This window comes from Pongo pygmaeus, chromosome 3, assembly GCF_028885625.2.
Source record: "Pongo pygmaeus isolate AG05252 chromosome 3, NHGRI_mPonPyg2-v2.0_pri, whole genome shotgun sequence".
Taxonomy (NCBI): Eukaryota; Metazoa; Chordata; class Mammalia; order Primates; family Hominidae; genus Pongo; species Pongo pygmaeus.
The window spans coordinates 87,407,391-87,414,876 of NC_072376.2; the positions used below are offsets into that span (position 1 = coordinate 87,407,391).

General features: G+C 37.4%; 1 long non-coding RNA gene across 1 annotated transcript; it reads right to left on the minus strand.

Moving 5' to 3' along the window:
• Positions 1-1,605: 1,605 nt before the first annotated feature.
• LOC129035067 (uncharacterized) lies at positions 1,606-6,197 on the minus strand. Its single transcript, XR_008502097.1, has 3 exons — positions 5,781-6,197; positions 5,388-5,442; positions 1,606-3,908 (listed from the first exon to the last, which is right to left on the minus strand). It is a non-coding gene; the product is annotated as an uncharacterized LOC129035067 (long non-coding RNA).
• Positions 6,198-7,486: the final 1,289 nt, after the last annotated feature.

Below are 7,486 nucleotides of genomic sequence, written 5' to 3' on the forward strand. Positions count from 1 at the left end.
CTCATGATCCACTGGCCTCAGCCTCTCAAAGTGCTAGAATTACAGGCATGAGCCACCGCGCCTGGCCACGCATTTTTTTAATGTTACTACAAGGAAAATTTTTTGAACCACTTAAATATTTAACTGAATTCAATATACCAAACTTAAAATTCAGTGAATTCTAAGCTCTCTTAAATAATCAACATGATAAACTTAGTAAAATATCTTATGCATTTCAAATTAAGAATTGTAAATCAAATAAGTTACTAAACTACATATTTTAACTTGGAATCACAAGGATATATGTTTACAATACATCCAATTCTCTTTAAATCCAAATGTGCATCATTATAGTTAAATTAATAGAAAAATATTAATATTGTGGGTCAAGTCATTATCTCTAAGATTAACCGATGCTTCCCTTTTGTAAAACAAATTTTGTTTACTAAAGAAAGCAAGTTAAAGTTTATCATCTCAAATGAATTGTGGTGACTATCTTGGCATGCTCAGGTTTCTTACTGGCCAGAGGCTTTGGCCAGGCTGACTCTCCACAGGCCGCTAATAGGTAAGAGGAACTCTCCTATGGAGTCACTCTGCCATTAGGGAATACAAGCCCATGCCCTCCAAATAGGTCAGTCTTATGGCCCCCAGAATTCAAGTTACACATTTTCTATTTCTTCAAACTGGTTTAAGCCTGCAATATCCTCACTGAGACAATTTGAGTGATTTATTAAATTTTACTAATTCAGTTACTGCCTGGTTCCATTCTGATCACTTTTCAGAGTCTTGCTGTAGGTTCCCATGACAAACTTGTAGATATTTAAATGTCATTTAATTCTGTGTATTCCTCTGTCTGACTCTCCAGGCCTCAGACAACATCATAGTAACGGTAGTAAGAGGATGCATACATCTGGTTTCTAGTATTAGAACTCACTTTGAACACAGATACGCTTTCTAACTGTTTTTACATTTCAAAATCATTTTCATCCTATATTCACATTGTTAAACCTGATATTTTTGTTGTTGTTAAACTTGAAGGGTAAATTTTATTCTTTTAAAAACTCATTTGGCTTTTGATTACAAAATAAATATAATGTAATTTTCTCCAGGAGGCAAGGCTCCAAAACTTAACCTGTCCCCATATTCTCCTGCCCAAACTCATGCAAAACTATCTTACCTCAAAGCTGACACATACTTTTAAACCTGCCTCTGTAAAGTCTTTATAAGGTGCTATGGTTTGAATATTCCCTTTAAAACTCCTGTTGAACTTTAATTGCCATTGTGATGACATTAAGAAGTGGGATCTTTAAGAGGTGACTAGGCCATGAGGGCGAAGCCCACAATGGATTAATGCTATTATTGACGAAGTGAGTTAGCTAACTCAGAAGTTCAGTCTCCCTTTTCTTTCTGTTTCATGCATGCTTTAACCCTCCCCTGTCCTTCCTCTCCATGTGATGCTTTCCACCATGTTATGACACAGCAAGAAAGCCCTCACCAGATGCTGCCCCTTGATCTTGGACTTTCCAGCCTCCAGAACTATGAGTCAAATAAACTTCTATTATTTGTAAATTACCCAGTGTGTGGTACTCTGCTATAGCAACAGAAAACAGACTAAGACATGGGGCAATTTTTAATTTTGGAATAATTTTATACTTCCAGGAAAGTTGTAATAATAATATAAAGACTTTCCATGTACATCTCAAATATTCCTCTAGTATTATCATTTTATCACACTTTCTTTGTCATTCACATATACAAAGATATACAATTTGTTTCCTAAAACAAATTCCTCCTACATACCTCTCCTACCTATTTCACCAAATTAGAAGACATAGGTCCCAGAGAGCAAATTTCAGACAGGATATTTCTTTAGCTTTACATACTGCAGTTGTAGTTTCTAAAAACCATGATATTCTCTTCAATAATCACAGTGCAATTAACCAAAATCAGACAATTAACACTGATATAATATCATCACCATTACCAACACCGAAACTATTATCCAATTTGTGGACAATTTGTAGACAAATTACATATGGAGATTTTGCCAGTTGCCCCACTAATGTGCTTTACATTGTCCAGGGATAAATCCAGAATCACAAGTTACATATGGTTGTCATGTTTGTTTGGTCTTCTTTAATCTGAAACAGTTCATTCTTTCTTGTATTTCATGATCTCAGTATTTGAATAATTCAAACTAGTTATTGTGTAGACAAACCTTTGATTTGGGTTAGTCTGATTACTCCCTCATGATTAGATTCAGATTATGCATTTTTGACAGAAATATCATAGAAATGTTGTTATGTCCTTCTCAGGAAGCACATGATGTCTATGTGTCCCATTATTGGTGAAATGAACTTTGATCATATATGGTCGAAGTGATTTCTACCAGGTTTATCCAATGTAAAGAAAGTTTTTCTTTGAAATTAATAAATATATTGTAGAGATATACTTTGAGACAATGTATAATAAGTATCCTGGTTTTCATCATACTCTGATTTTCGAATCCATTTATTTTTACCTGAAACAATTATTACTATAGGGACTGCCAAAAGGTGATTTTCCAAGTCCATCATTTTCTCTATCTTTATTCTTTGGGACTCTACTATAAGGAAGAGAGTTCACTCCTCCATCATTTATTTCCTCATTTATTTACTTATATTAGTATGGACTTACAGATTTTTATTTTGTTATCTGGGTTATATTCCATTATCATGAATAGTCATGATGATACTCAAATTATCTCAAATGTAGCTCATGGAAGCCTCTTTAAGCAGGCTCCTGAGTCCTTTGCAACAGGTTCCCTTTATTCTTTGACCACTTTCTTGCTTTGTGGCACAGAAATGTTCCAAGTTCACTTTGTACTTTTCATGCCCTGGACCTGGAATCAGCCACTTTTGCAAGGAGACCCAGATTCTTTTAGTGGAGAATGAGATTTAGAAGCCCAGATCTAGGTCCTAGGTATGCTCATTGCTACTGAAGTATTCTTTGAAACCTTTCAAGCATTCCTAATGACAGCTATTTCAGCTGACAGATGACTTTGGAACATCTATGAGTTAATCACCCAACAGTCTCACAACCACAATCTCTACTATGTATTACAATAACTATGTCTCCTTCACCCCAACTTGTCCAGTTGGTATACTCCAGGGCTGTTCAATCATTTGGGCTTCCTAAGGATCACTTTCTCCTGGGTTTTGTTACTAATCTCCATCCAAAAGGCAAGATAGATAGGAGAGCATTCCCATCTCCTACCTACCTCTCCCATTTTGCCAAATTAGAAGATATAGGTTCCTTTCTGCCTTGAAAATTTTCTCAATCCTTCCTCCTCTCTTTCATCCCTTTTTTCACACAAATTTCTCTCGCCTACATTTTATCCTGGTATTTCTTAGAAGTGACTCTGCACAGAGCTTGCTTCTCAGGGTCTCTTTATAGACTCTGGCATTTGTGGCTGGAGAGAAAAAGGAAGTAGTATAGACATCACCTTTCTCCTTTCTCTGCTTCTCTGCCACAAAAACTTATCAAACATATCCCAGGGAACTTAGAAAATAGAGAGAAATCCATCAGACCCTGAAGACTGTGAGGTTTAAGCCTTGAGACTAGTAGAATCTCATGCAAGACAACAAGTAATAGTCAAAGAAAACAAGGTAAAATCGACCATATAAAAGAAAACAAAATATAATTTTTTAAGATGACTTAAAATGTATTAGACTAAAAAGGAAGATAATGGGGCTCCCACACAGAGAATATTTAGGTTTAGGGTTGCATGATGTGTAGAGATCACACCAAGGAGTTCAATTTTCCATCCACAGTTCAGAGGTTAGGCTTTAGACCTTCATGGCGGAAGTCTTCAGGGAATCATTTTGAAGACAGGGAAGTAGGAACTATAGTGAAAGGATTTTTATGTAACCATGATGCATCCCACACACCTGGAAGCAGAAAAAGCAAGGAAAAATTACAAGAAGTAGTATATGACAGTTAACTTGGGTACTATTGAATATCTCATTAGTAAAACACTTCTCTCTATGTGTACAGATAAATTTCCCAGTGTATATACATACTTATTTATTTTCTCCACTGAAAGGCATTTCACCATAGAGAGATAACAGAAAGAAATATACAGTTGGCTCTTGAACAACATAGAGGTTAGGGTCACTGACCCCCTGTGCAGTCAAAAATGTTTATGTAATTTTTACTCCCCCAAAACTTAACTACTAATAGATTACTGTTGACTGGAAAGATTACCGATAACATAAACAGTTGATTAACACACATTTTGTATGTTATATATATTACCTACTGTATTTTTACAATAAAGTAAGATAGGAAAAATAAAACGTTATTAAGAAAATCATAAGGATGTGAAAATAAATTTGCAGTACTGGATTGTATTTATCAATACTGTAGGTTTATGTCATCTGTTTACAAGATGAATTGCCTATCTGAAATGGTGGGCAACTGCATCTGACATCCTCAAGCTATGGTACTTATCAAGCAACTCAGCTTTTGCTTGTAATGTCAAACTTTTCTCTGCTTCTTGGAAGCACTTCCAGCATCACTAGTCACACTTCATGTGAGTCCCATGGTGTTATTCAAGGTGTATTATATTGTACTAAACATGATGAAAAATAAACAAGAAACTTGAGCGATAGCTTTTTACTATGATACACAATTTACTGGAGAGACAAACTGCTTACAAAGAGACAATCAGCATTAGGTGGCATTTTAAGTGGATACTTGTAACACTTGAGCTCACCATAATAGCAACAAGAGGTGGCTATAAAACTATTATAGTAGTATAGTATGCACTACAGCTAATTTTATGAAGTTATGATTTAATACTATATCTTTTTATTTGTTTACATTTCTCTCAACTACAAATGGCACCATACACAGTCTGTATTTGTGTATGTAAGTTTTGATCAATGTTAACTTTTTATAACAGATTTGTGTATATTATGGCAGTAAGTGATAAAATAGACTACTATCTACATATATTTTATGCATTTATGACATACTTTTTCTTGATTTTTTCTATATTGCTATGCTTTGCAGTTTGTTTGTGTGGTTTTTTTTTAATTGTCAAAATCTCCAAAAAATTTTTCAATGCGTTTATGGAAAAAAAATCCACTTATAAGTGGACCTGTGAAGTTCAAACCTGTGTTGCTCAAGGGTCAACTATATATATTGCAATTTGAGGTTGAAAGATATATTTTATTTTATCATTTACATTTATTTTATCATTTATATATAAATGATATATAATCATTTATATATTTTTTACATATATATTATCATTTATATGTAAAAATCACTTAAGAAATAAGCCTATATCCTCCAAGAGATTTACAGTACTTAATAGTTGTCCAGACCTGAGTTCAACCCAGTCAATATACTACGTGACTCACCTTCAGAAATCTCATGTTCTGTGGACTTGTTGCCCAGGTTGAAATCCCTGCCTTCCTGCCAAGATAGAAGAGAAGTGGGAAATAGAATACATTTTATCTTCTTTCCTGGAGCCATAACTCTCCCTAGACCATGGAGAGAAAATTTCATATCCTCTATTCAAAGATGAGAAAAATTCTAGAATTACCCTTACACATTCAAAAATCAAGAAGAACAGGAAAGCCGAGAGAACCCACAGACTCTTTGAAGGAAGCAGATTGCTCCTGCAGGGCCCCTGGAGACAGCCAAAAAACTGTGAGTGCCCAATGTGTGAAAGAGGGATTGTCCGCCCCCAAACACACACTCTCATTGGGGAACCTGAAGTTCCAGATCACGAGAAAAGGATTTCACCTTACCTGGAGCTGAGACAAATTTAGAGTGCTGAGTGAAATACAGGGGTAGAAGAAGCAGTAGGAAGACCCCTGTGGGCTCTCGGTCCCCAAGGAAGTCATTTCTGACTTTGTCTTACAGAAGTCCTTGGGGAGGGCTGCCAGAGGAACCGGGAAGAAACCACACAGGGAAGGAAACTTCCAGCTGAACTTTGTAACAATTTTGACCGAATGCAAAGTTTCCCGGACAGAAATCAGGGGAGGGGTTGAATCAGGAGTGCAATCACAGCACAGAAGCCATGGCAGGTGGGGAGAGGTGAAATCTAAAAGCCCTGCTTGCTTTCTCAGCTGGGAGTCTGGTAGCCTGGGGCAGTTTTTCAGCCCCGCTCACCCACTGCCTGGAAATAAACTTGGTGCTGTTGAGGGAGCACAGTGAAAGTGAAACCAGCCTTTTGGGCTGAGTGAGGCCTGTAACTGCCAGCTTTCACCCATTTCCCTGGTGGCCTGCATGACACAACAGAGGCAGCCATAATGCCCCTGGGGGCAGAATTCTACTGGCCTGCGAACCACACCCCCTCCCCCGCAGCAACTGCAGTAAGACCCGCCCAAGGAGAGCCTGAAATTAGACATGCTTAACCCTGCCCCCACCTGATGGTCTTTATCTACCTGCCCTGATAGCCCAAGAAAAAGGACATAACCTCTTGGGAGCTCTAGGGCCCCACCTACTGCCTGATGCTCCCTATACTACCTCAGCTGATGCCCTCTTGAAAGTGCCACCTCCTGACTGGAGGCCCACCAACACAAAACTAGTGCAATAAACAAAACTACAACTAAGGACCCTCACAGACTCTGTTTCACTCCTCTGCCACCTCCACCAGAGCAGGTGCTGGTGTCTACAGCTGTGAGACTTAAAGATGGTTCACATCATAGGACTCTGTGTAGACAATCCCAGTACCAGCCCAGAGCCTTGTAACTCTGCTGGGTGGCTAGATCCAGAATAGAAATAACAATCATTCCAGTTTGGCTCTCAGGAAGCCACATCCCCAGGGAAAGGGGGAGAGCACTACATCAAAAGAGCACCCCATGGGACAGAAGAATCTGAACAGCATCCCTTGAGCCCCAAATATTTCCTCTGACACAGTCTACCCAAATGAGAAGGAACCAGAAAAACAATTCTGGTAATATGACAAAACAAGGTTCTTTAACACCCACAAAAGATCACACTAGTTCACCAGCAATAGATCCAAACCAAGATGAAATCGCTGAATTGCCAGAAAAAGAATTCAGACAGTCAATTATTAAGCTAATCAAGGAGGAATCAGAGAAAGGTGAAGTCCAACTTAATGAAATCAAAACAGTAATACAAGATTTGAAGGGAAAAATCTTCAGTGTAATAGCATAAATAAAAAGCAATCACAACATCTAGAAGTGAAGGACACACTTAGAGAAATGCAAAATGCACTGGGAAGTCTCAGCAATAGAATCAAACAAGCAGAAGAAAGAATGTCAGAGCTCAAAGACATGGTTTTTAAATTAACCCAATCCAACAAAGACAAAAAACAAAAAAAAGTATTTAAAAAATAAACAAAGCCTCCAAGAAGTTTGGGGTTATGTTAAATGACCAAACCTGAGAATACTGGGTGTTTCCGTGGGAAAAGAGAAATGTAAAAGTTTGGAAAACATATTTGAGAGAATAATCAAGGAAAACTTCCATGACCTTGTTAGAGATCTAG